This window comes from Periophthalmus magnuspinnatus, unplaced genomic scaffold (assembly GCF_009829125.3).
Source record: "Periophthalmus magnuspinnatus isolate fPerMag1 unplaced genomic scaffold, fPerMag1.2.pri scaffold_115_arrow_ctg1, whole genome shotgun sequence".
Lineage (NCBI taxonomy): Eukaryota > Metazoa > Chordata > Actinopteri > Gobiiformes > Gobiidae > Periophthalmus > Periophthalmus magnuspinnatus.
The window spans coordinates 26,163-37,949 of NW_022986701.1; the positions used below are offsets into that span (position 1 = coordinate 26,163).

Consider the following 11,787-nt stretch of genomic DNA (forward strand, 5'->3'; position numbering starts at 1 on the left):
CAGGCCCAAGAATGCTCTCACCTCACGCACAGACTTTGGAACAGGCCACTCGGTCACTGCAGTTACCTTCTCGGGGTCAGGCATCACACCTAACTGGTTGACTACATGACCTAGAAACTTTACCTCTCGTTGGAGGAGTCTACATTTGTCCGGCCGCAACTTCAGTCCATGCTTCCAAAGCCGTTCAAACACTTCTTCCAAGTGCTGCAGGTGGGTATCAAAGTCAGGTGAGTACACAATTATATCATCCAGGTATACAAGCAAGGATTCTGTAATCTGACCACTAAGACATTGCTGCATTAGTCTCTGAAATGTGGCGGGCGCATTGCAGAGGCCAAATGGCATGCGTTGGAATTCAAATAAACCCACGGGTGTGGTAAAGGCCGTCTTCTCCCTATCCCTAGGGTCGACTTCTACCTGCCAATACCCGCTGGAGAGATCCAATGTAGAAAACCACTCTGCCTTTGAGAGGGAGGTGAGCGTTTCTTCGATCCTGGGAAGAGGGAAAGCATCCTTATGAGTGACACTGTTCAATTTCCTATAATCAACACAAAACCTCCAATTCCCATCTTTTTTCTTGACCATGACAATAGGCGCAGCCCAGGGGCTGGAACTCTCGGTTATTACACCCCTCTCTAACATGTCTGCTAATAGCGACCTCATCTCGCGATACATGAGGGGTGGCAATGGTCTAAATCGCTCTCTAATAGGATCCGAATCACCCGTTGGGATGTTGTGCTTAACTACGTCCGTCCTACCAAAGTCCTCTTCATGTTTTGAAAAAACCTTCTCCCACTTCTGCACGAGGGCAGTCAATTTAGCAGCTTGTTCTTGGTTCAATTCCATTCCGTTAACTAGACTCTGCATGTCGAAGTTTTTACTACTCTCAGACCCTTCCGCCATCTCTACTAACCCAACCTCTATCTCGCCATCATCGTTGGAGGTCAGGTCGACATCACAGCCACCATGGACATCTGCGTCGTCTACTTGATACAGGCGGCCAATCTTTTGGTAACGTCCTAAAATGACGGGATGATTATTCAAATTTCTCAGTCGGACAGGGATCCTACCGTTGTGGACAACCGCGAGCGTCCGAGCCACAGAGACTGCATTCGGCTCGTCCAGGGCCTCAACCAGGCCACAGTAGTCCCTCCCCGCTGGTCCGGCTCGAGTCCGTCCCCAAACCATTATCTCACTCCGGGCAGGGATCCTGACTCCCCGTCGCTGAGACGGCCACACGTACCCTCTAAACCCATCTTCTGTAGTAACAGCCATTCCTTGGCACAGGGCGAAGGCCGCCCGCCATGCCTGCTGGGACCTAGGGCTTTGGCAAGAAAAAGACACGGGCCCTTCGGGGTTATGAAACACAGCATCCCAACACGGCCTAATTACGTTCATGCCAATAATAAAAACATTGGTAGAGCATTCATCAGTCACCACAAAAACACCTCTCTGGTTAACTTCAACACCCTCAATTTTAAAGTCCAACACAGCATACCCTATGCAGGGGATTTTGAGACCATTAGCGGCCTTCAGCTTAACATAGGAGGGCACGTTTTTAACACTATACTCCGAGAAATACTTTATGAACAAACGCTGTTGCATTAGTGTCACTTGCGAACCAGTGTCCAAGAGTCCCGCCATGTTAACGCCACCTACTGTCACATCCACGTAGGGGCAATCTCCCACTAAAGCTGTGGCCCTTTGGTCCTTCGGACCAAACCCCACTGCATGGGCCTCAACAGCAGGGTTGCTTAGTTTAAAGCCGGCTGGTTCCCAGGATGCACTCTACAAAACCGGGCAAAATGACCTGGCTGGTTACACTTTCTGCAGATCGGCCTACCATCTTCATCCCAACGGTCACTGGGGTATGGCTGTCGGTGTCTTCCTTCGGGCCGAAGCTGGGGGGCGCTGTTGCGGCGCATGGACATAGGCGCAGGGCTGTCCGACCTCAGTTCTTTCACGAGCTCCCGAGCAAAGTCCTTCATCTGGCCCCTCAATTCCTCCACAATCTCCCTCTTTAGGTCCTGTTTCCACGCATCAGCCTGTTGGTGAGATCTAAAATGGTTAGGCTCTCTTACCGCTGCACAAGTCGCTTCGGGCCATCTTGGGCTCTGGGTTTCTTCCTCTAGTAGAAGGGCCTCCTGTTGTAGGGCCCTGAAGGTTGTGTCCGGGTCCAATCGAACAACCCGCTTAAGGGCCCTCTGTAAGGCGCCATCCTCCAGGCCAAGCATAAACTGATCTCTCAGGTGGGAGTCTGTGGGTGCTCCTTCCGCATCGTGTTGCTCTAACCTGCGGTACAGTTCTCTCAAGCGCAGCACATAAGCTTGGACAGACTCAGCCGGCTTCTGTACACAACCAAAGAATTGTGACCTCAAAACAGACACAGGAACTTTTTTAACATAAAGCTCATCTAGTGCAGTGAATACTTTTACAGCCCTATCGCGCTCATCCTCAGCCAGCACATTAATTTGCCTCCTAGGTGGCCCAGACAATGCACCAATTAAAATTCTTACTTTTTGAGGTTCCGTCAAGTTATTAGCATCTAAAAAGCCTTGCATTTGCTCCTTCCAGTCCACATATTTTAAATTACCATCATGGCCTTCAAATTTAGGCAGCCACGGGGCCCCAGGATAAATAGGCATCATCATTTTGAGAAAAGAAAAAAATTAAAAGTGGGTTTACAGCACTAAAACAATCTTTGGTTTAAAACACTGCTCACAATCCTGTGATCCTGCCGACAACGCCAGAAAACTGTCACGTGGCCGCCGTAAGGCGAGTGGGGGTTTAGGAAAGGGTTAATACTCCGTCATACTCTTTTTAATTTAATCCGACAACGCCACCTAGAGTTAAAGAGTCTAGGACTCTATTCTAATATTCCGGCAGGTCACAGGGGTGAGCAATGAGTTAAAACCGACAGTGTATTTCTATAACCATTTATTAAGACAAGGATTTAAAAAAAAAAAAAAGGACATAAAATGTTTTATAAAATGTCCACAGGGAAAATTGGATTTCCGGAAGGCCACAACAACGTCCCTGTAAAATGTCCACCGGGGACGGGTCAAACGCTATGGCCCAGGCGCTCACGACAGCCGACGGGGTCCCCCTCGTACTCCTAGGCCCTCCAGGCTGCACCACCACGCGGACCCTGTGGGGGAGGACACAGACCGGCACCAGTAGACTGTACTAAGGATCTCTTTTCCCCAGCCCAACCCAGGCGTCACCGACTCACCGCGCTGGACGGCGATGAGCCGTCCAGTATAGTCGTGCACGCCGTGGTAATATCAATCCACCTCCGGGTCCACGCCGCCTCCAGCCGCCGCGCTGCGTCGCCCTGGGTCACGCTCTGGGCTCCTCCGGGCCGGGACCGTCGGTTGTTCCTACGGGGAAGGGACAGGACAACTGCCAGTGGGGGGTACAATAGGCCCGTTACAACCCACCCCACATGCGGCCGACTCACCGAGCTGGACGGCTTTTAAGAGCCGTCCAGTGTTAGTATTCGCCGTAGGTCAGCTCCGTCCTCCGGTCCCCCGTCTCCTCCAGGCCGGCATACTACGTCACTCCAGTACTGCGCTCCGGCTCCTCCGGATCACCCGATGCCGTCTCCACAGGGCCCGGCTTCAATCCCGCGGCTTGCGCTGTGTCCGGGCCGTCCTCATCTGCGCGTCAGCGCTGCGTCTTGTCCCCCGTACGTTTTTCCTTTCCCCTGTTGCACCTGTTGCCTAGTCCAGCGTGTCCAGCGTGTCCCGTGTGCGTCTCCCGTGTGTCCGTGTCTCGTGTCCCTCGTGTGTCCCTCATCTCCTCGTGTGCGTCTGTCTATTTATCGGCCCCCTCTAACAGCCCACACCTGTTGTTCATTTAGGAAGGCACCGGCATCAACCTCTGCGATTGGCCCAAAAGGGTGGGGCTACGCCCCAAGAGCTGTTCAATAAAACAGTCTAAAAGTCACACCATGCGGGAAACAACATGCAGTAAAAACATGCAATAAAAACACGCAACCCACACAAAACATTAAACATAAAACAGCCCAACATCCCCACATATAGCATGACCACCAATTGACTAACTTTCTTATGGGCGTACACAAGACTGCTTTTTGGTGTACTTTCAGAAGATTGTATACACCAAACCTTTGAGTTGAATGCAATTGCGCAGTGATGTGACGGTCCATATGCGATGCACATATCGAGGCTTGCTTCATTTAGGGGAGGAGCTGAAAATGTTGACGTCCGAAGCCTCGCTACCTGGTTGTACCACGTGAGTGATTCAGAAAGTGGTTCGGATTTTGCCGCAAGTTTTGACAGCGATATAAACCCCTCAGGCTCCATTCAAAATGTGGGTGTTTGACGGAGAGGCTGCGGCCATCGAGAGTTTGGACACAGTTTGGATAGAGTTAGAGATAGTTTGGAGAGCGGTAGAGATAATTTGGAGAGATTTTGGAGAGTCAATACTGGGAGAAACAAAAATATGTCTATCCCTATTTATATAAGCTAGCAGCGGCATTCTTGTGTATGCCTGCCTCATTTGTGCCCTGTGAACGCGTGTTTTCCAAAGCAGGATAAATTTTGTCAAACAAAAGAAATAGCCTAAGACCTGCCACAGTGGAAAAACTTGTTTTTAGACAAAAAAAAACAATGATGTGTCCTCTAAACCGTAATCACTGGCCACACTTCAACGTTACAAAAGCACAATCATTGTCCATACCTCAACCATCCTCACTTCACTGTAACTGATCATTTCCAAATAACCATTTTCCATACTGCCAGTGTATATATACACAGTATACTGTCATCATTACCATATACATGTTTTGTATACTTCTTTATTTTGCTGACAGTTTTATTCACAGGCTTTCTGCAAAATGCCACACACTTCAAACTCATGCCAACTGATATTTTTGCATCCAGTAGATAAAAGGGCACATTTATCAAATGCTGATGTTTAGTTTCATACTTAAATACCAGTCTCCTCAGAGACTGTCAAAAATTGCCATAGCCGACTATTTTTCAAGTCGTCAAGGCGGGGTATTGGGTAAAGTTTTCAACTAGCAATAATCGCGTCTCGGATGGACCTCATAGACTACGATACTGCCACTGCGCAAAGCTAAAGTTTGTTTGGAGCTAAAATGGGCTGGCCTTGGTTTTACTCACTTCCTGGTCATGGTAGGTTAATTGTGGGCGGAGCAAACCTTTGACAAGCACTGCCTGAGAGAACAGGGCTACTTTGAAAAATGATTGCCTATAACACACTGAAAGTCGTTGGTAACAGGCTCCAATGCCATTTGAATGCAATAGCAACAAAATGTATAGCTACAAATTAGAGCACAGAAAAAGTCTTTGATTTTTCCTACACCTGAGTCATTTTTCCCCCAAGAAGGGCCTGGTTGCAGCCGATGAGAAGAGAGAGCTGCACTACCTCAACTTCAGGTGGGGATTAGTTATTGTTTTTAGACCAGTAACCCTGACCTTAATCCTAGCAACTGATTGTGAAATAATACATCATTTCCAGCATTTTATTATTGATTTTTTATTTGCAGTAGGACGTGATGTGGTGGAGCCAAACAGACTCTGACAGATGTTCCATTTTTCAAGCATTAAAGCACTCCCCTGTAGCATGATCAACAACTGAGTGAGTGATATCAGGTGGGAATAGTGATTTAATGGGAAGTGTATGCACTGTTCTTTGAGTTGGACAGTCTGGGATTGAAATTGAGAATCATAGACCTAGACCAACGAGCCACATTTGTTTGCAAAATTGTGGCAGGCTGAGAATAGTTGAGGAAAACTGCAAAGTGACGCAGCTTTTAAAAGACAAACAACGATTGCCGTCCGGGATTTGAAGCCAGGCATGCGAAGCAAGAACCCCTAGACCAACAGGTCAAGATGCTTGAAAGGTCACCTGTAAAATGAACAACATTTTACTGACTGATATCAGTTGTGAACTCTCATTGATTGGGAATTAAACTGTCACCTTTTTGGGTAGAACAGTGTGGGATTGGAATTGAAATCCACACACACTGGAAAGCTGGATTCTAGACATTGTATTCGTTGATGGAAATGGCAAACTGGTGCAGCTGTTAAGAGATAAACAGAACTGGAAGCCGGGCTCGTCCGGGATTTGAACCCGGGACCTCTCGCACCCTAAGCGAGAATCATACCCCTAGACCAACGAGCCACAAGACTTTACAGTGCACCTATAGCATGACCACCAATTGACTAACTTTCTTATGGGCGTACACAAGACTGCTTTTTGGTGTACTTTCAGAAGATTGTATACACCAAACCTTTGAGTTGAATGCAATTGCGCAGTGATGTGACGGTCCGTATGCGATGCACATATCGAGGCTTGCTTCATTTAGGGGAGGAGCTGAAAATGTTGACGTCCGAAGCCTCGCTACCTGGTTGTACCACGTGAGTGATTCAGAAAGTGGTTCGGATTTTGCCGCAAGTTTTGACAGCGATATAAACCCCTCAGGCTCCATTCAAAATGTGGGTGTTTGACGGAGAGGTTGCGGCCAGCGAGAGTTTGGACACAGTTTGGATAGAGTTAGAGATAGTTTGGAGAGCGGTAGAGATAATTTGGAGAGATTTTGGAGAGTCAATACTGGGAGAAACAAAAATATGTCTATCCCTATTTATATAAGCTAGCAGCGGCATTCTTGTGTATGCCTGCCTCATTTGTGCCCTGTGAACGCGTGTTTTCCAAAGCAGGATAAATTTTGTCAAACAAAAGAAATAGCCTAAGACCTGCCACAGTGGAAAAACTTGTTTTTAGACAAAAAAAACAAAAAAACAATGATGTGTCCTCTAAACCGTAATCACTGGCCACACTTCAACGTTACAAAAGCACAATCATTGTCCATACCTCAACCATCCTCACTTCACTGTAACTGATCATTTCCAAATAACCATTTTCCATACTGCCAGTGTATATATACACAGTATACTGTCATCATTACCATATACATGTTTTGTATACTTCTTTATTTTGCTGACAGTTTTATTCACAGGCTTTCTGCAAAATGCCACACACTTCAAACTCATGCCAACTGATATTTTTGCATCCAGTAGATAAAAGGGCACATTTATCAAATGCTGATGTTTAGTTTCATACTTAAATACCAGTCTCCTCAGAGACTGTCAAAAATTGCCATAGCCGACTATTTTTCAAGTCGTCAAGGCGGGGTATTGGGTAAAGTTTTCAACTAGCAATAATCGCGTCTCGGATGGACCTCATAGACTACGATACTGCCACTGCGCAAAGCTAAAGTTTGTTTGGAGCTAAAATGGGCTGGCCTTGGTTTTACTCACTTCCTGGTCATGGTAGGTTAATTGTGGGCGGAGCAAACCTTTGACAAGCACTGCCTGAGAGAACAGGGCTACTTTGAAAAATGATTGCCTATAACACACTGAAAGTCATTGGTAACAGGCTCCAATGCCATTTGAATGCAATAGCAACAAAATGTATAGCTACAAATTAGAGCACAGAAAAAGTCTTTGATTTTTCCTACACCTGAGCCATTTTTCCCCCAAGAAGGGTCTGGTTGCAGCCGATGAGAAGAGAGAGCTGCACTACCTCAACTTCAGGTGGGGATTAGTTATTGTTTTTAGACCAGTAACCCTGACCTTAATCCTAGCAACTGATTGTGAAATAATACATCATTTCCAGCATTTTATTATTGATTTTCTATTTGCAGTAGGACGTGATGTGGTGGAGCCAAACAGACTCTGACAGATGTTCCATTTTTCAAGCATTAAAGCACTCCCCTGTAGCATGATCAACAACTGAGTGAGTGATATCAGGTGGGAATAGTGATTTAATGGGAAGTGTATGCACTGTTCTTTGAGTTGGACAGTCTGGGATTGAAATTGAGAATCATAGACCTAGACCAACGAGCCACATTTGTTTGCAAAATTGTGGCAGGCTGAGAATAGTTGAGGAAAACTGCAAAGTGACGCAGCTTTTAAAAGACAAACAACGATTGCCGTCCGGGATTTGAAGCCAGGCATGCGAAGCAAGAACCCCTAGACCAACAGGTCAAGATGCTTGAAAGGTCACCTGTAAAATGAACAACATTTTACTGACTGATATCAGTTGTGAACTCTCATTGATTGGGAATTAAACTGTCACCTTTTTGGGTAGAACAGTGTGGGATTGGAATTGAAATCCACACACACTGGAAAGCTGGATTCTAGACATTGTATTCGTTGATGGAAATGGCAAACTGGTGCAGCTGTTAAGAGATAAACAGAACTGGAAGCCAGGCTCGTCCGGGATTTGAACCCGGGACCTCTCGCACCCTAAGCGAGAATCATACCCCTAGACCAACGAGCCACAAGACTTTACAGTGCACCTATAGCATGACCACCAATTGACTAACTTTCTTATGGGCGTACACAAGACTGCTTTTTGGTGTACTTTCAGAAGATTGTATACACCAAACCTTTGAGTTGGATGCAATTGCGCAGTGATGTGACGGTCCGTATGCGATGCACATATCGAGGCTTGCTTCATTTAGGGGAGGAGCTGAAAATGTTGACGTCCGAAGCCTCGCTACCTGGTTGTACCACGTGAGTGATTCAGAAAGTGGTTCGGATTTTGCCGCAAGTTTTGACAGCGATATAAACCCCTCAGGCTCCATTCAAAATGTGGGTGTTTGACGGAGAGGTTGCGGCCAGCGAGAGTTTGGACACAGTTTGGATAGAGTTAGAGATAGTTTGGAGAGAGGTAGAGATAATTTGGAGAGATTTTGGAGAGTCAATACTGGGAGAAACAAAAATATGTCTATCCCTATTTATATAAGCTAGCAGCGGCATTCTTGTGTATGCCTGCCTCATTTGTGCCCTGTGAACGCGTGTTTTCCAAAGCAGGATAAATTTTGTCAAACAAAAGAAATAGCCTAAGACCTGCCACAGTGGAAAAACTTGTTTTTAGACAAAAAAAAACAATGATGTGTCCTCTAAACCGTAATCACTGGCCACACTTCAACGTTACAAAAGCACAATCATTGTCCATACCTCAACCATCCTCACTTCACTGTAACTGATCATTTCCAAATAACCATTTTCCATACTGCCAGTGTATATATACACAGTATACTGTCATCATTACCATATACCTGTTTTGTATACTTCTTTATTTTGCTGACAGTTTTATTCACAGGCTTTCTGCAAAATGCCACACACTTCAAACTCATGCCAACTGATATTTTTGCGTCCAGTAGATTTCCTGCTAGAGCAAATGAAGCTTCAAGAAGCTTTGCGTTGGAGTGAACCAATTGGATGAAATGCTTCATGAAGCTTCATCTGCCCATCACTACATTTGCGTATAGCTCGGCATTTGATAAATGGGCACATTTTTCAAATGCTTAGCTTTGACCTTTTGTTTTAGGTCAGAAGTATTTTCAGTGCGTTGACGTTCCTGGAAAAGGTGGGAACATCCCTCTGCGACCTTTCACCCCAGCCCTGCCCATGATGATGTCACCGTCTTTCAGGGCAGCCATGGAGCAGCAGTGGGATAGGGCGTCTGGGAGACAATAGACAAACTACAGCAAGAGACAATCTACAACAAGAGACAATCTACGACAAGAGCAGACAGAGGAGCGACAGGAGTAGACAGAGCGGCACACACACCATCTGTCTGTGTTTGAGGAAGTAGGCACAGTACCGTCCCTGTAGTACTTTCCCTGTACTACAGTAATTGTACTTGTGCTGCTCCTGTAACCAAACCAATGCTTCGGTTCATTTGCTGAACTTATGTTTAAAGCTCCTGTATTTCACAGAATGGACTCTGTGAGCTTTAAGCCATGTCATGATGTTGTTCCCTCCTCAAGAATGTACTGGAGTTATGTTTTGTTTCATTCACACACGTTTGAATTACCCTTTATTATTAGTCTGTCTACATCTCCAATGCTCTGTTCCACCTTGTGATGTCATGAAGTGTTTATTTCAAAGTTAACAGCTCCTTTTAACTTTAGTTCAGTAGAGATTGGCAATTCCAGGGCTGAAATTATCCAAATGATTCTAATGAATGTGTATGGAGTTTAAAAACACAGTGGAGCACTTCCTGTTTTCCCACATGATATCACAAGTTGGAACAGTGTTTTCTTCTTTGAGAGAAGAACTTTGTGATGAGGAAACATCATTATAACAGCGATCAGAAAACAGTGTAATATGGGCCTTTAAATGTTACTGAATAGACCTGCTCTGGGTGTGAGGGACACATGATTCTTCTGTGTTTTTGTCTGAGATAAACACTGTAAAAAGGTCACTTTCTTATGTCCCTGACATGTTTGGGCTGTAGTACCCCACCTTGGTCAGAGGTGTCACTGTTGTGTCTCTGATCATACAGGGGTCACAGAACAGACAGAAAGAGCTCTATTAAAGCACAACGTCAACACAATAATAAAACCACACCAAACTCAGACCACTCCTGGTATAGCCCAAAGACAAGTCCAACCAGACAACAAGTGAAAAGCCATCCAAGAGATATAGTGGGGCAAAAAAGTATTTATTCAGTGACCGATTGTGCAAAAAGGTGAGAGAGACCTGTAATTTTCTTCATAGGTGCACTTCAACTATGAGAGACAAAATGAGAAAAAAAAATAATCCAGAAAATCACATTTATTTATTTATTTTTTTTACAGCATTCATTTTGAAATTATGGTGGAAAATAAGTATTTGGTCAATAACAAAAGTTCATCTCAATACTGTTATAAACCCTTTGTTGGCAACGACAGAGGTCAAACGTTTTCTGTAAGTCTCCACAAGGTTTTCACACAGTGTTGCTGGTAGTTTGGCCCATTCCTCCTGCAGATCTCCTATAGAGTAGTGATGTTTTGAGGCTGAGGTGAGATCTTTCGTGGAGCCCCAGATCGAGGGAGATTATCAGTGGTCTTGTATGTCTTCCATTTTCTAATAATTGCTCCCACAGTTGATTTCTTCACACAAGTTGCTTACCTCTTACAGATTCAGTCTTCCCAGCCTGGTGCAGGTCTACAATTTTGTTTCTGATGTCCTTTGACAGCTCTTTGATCTTGGCCATAGTGGAGTTTGGAGTCTGACTGTTTGAGGTTGTGGACAGGTGTCTTTTCTACTGATAACGAGTTCAAACAGATGACATTAATACAGGTGACGAGTGGAGGACAGAGGAGCCGCTTAAAGAAGAAGTTACAGATCTGTGTGAGCCAAACCAGATCTGAGACAGAAAAGGTTTGAACCTAGGACTCTGGGACAAGACCAAAACAGCAGGTAGAGAGGATCACAAATAAGAGAGGCAGACACAAGGGGAGTTTACCTTGGCTTGCACATGAGACTCCAGACACATCACACGGTGCAGTGGTCACTCTGATAAATCTCTCAAACTGAGCGCGCATAGACAACAGCAGAACAGACACAGCAGTGACAGCTCTAACTAAGGTAAAGTACTACAGCCCAAACATGTTAGGGACTTTTTACAGTGTTTGTTTTTCACTAAAATTATTTAAATCTGAAATCACATTTTAAGTTTGTAAAAGTCACTTTGGTTTGAGATTTTAAAGAGTTCTTTGTAAATGTCCAGCCCCTCTCAAGGAGTTGGGTTCCAGAACCCAAGCTGTACATGGAGGTGAGGCTGACTATATCTAGCAGGTAACGCTCAACCTCCCGCACAAGTTCAGGCTCCTTCCCCTCCAGCGAGGTGACATTCCATGTCCCCAAAGCCATGTCCGGAGATCGGGACGTTGAGGCTCCCACCTTCGACTGCTGCCCTGATCTCTTCACACCCGCCCCTCACGGATCCTCCCACAGG

The 11,787-nt window shown here is 45.5% G+C and overlaps 4 non-coding genes across 4 annotated transcripts; all 4 read right to left on the bottom strand.

The window, feature by feature from the left end:
- Window positions 1–4,964: 4,964 nt before the first annotated feature.
- On the bottom strand, window positions 4,965–5,105 carry LOC117393427 (U4 spliceosomal RNA). The gene has a single exon (XR_004543194.1). It is a non-coding gene; the product is annotated as a U4 spliceosomal RNA (small nuclear RNA).
- Window positions 5,106–6,102: 997 nt separating this feature from the next.
- Window positions 6,103–6,174, bottom strand: trnap-agg (transfer RNA proline (anticodon AGG)). The gene has a single exon. It is a non-coding gene; the product is annotated as a tRNA-Pro (tRNA).
- A 950-nt stretch (window positions 6,175–7,124) lies between these two features.
- Window positions 7,125–7,265, bottom strand: LOC117393428 (U4 spliceosomal RNA). The gene has a single exon (XR_004543195.1). It is a non-coding gene; the product is annotated as a U4 spliceosomal RNA (small nuclear RNA).
- Window positions 7,266–8,262: 997 nt separating this feature from the next.
- On the bottom strand, window positions 8,263–8,334 carry trnap-agg (transfer RNA proline (anticodon AGG)). The gene has a single exon. It is a non-coding gene; the product is annotated as a tRNA-Pro (tRNA).
- Window positions 8,335–11,787: the final 3,453 nt, after the last annotated feature.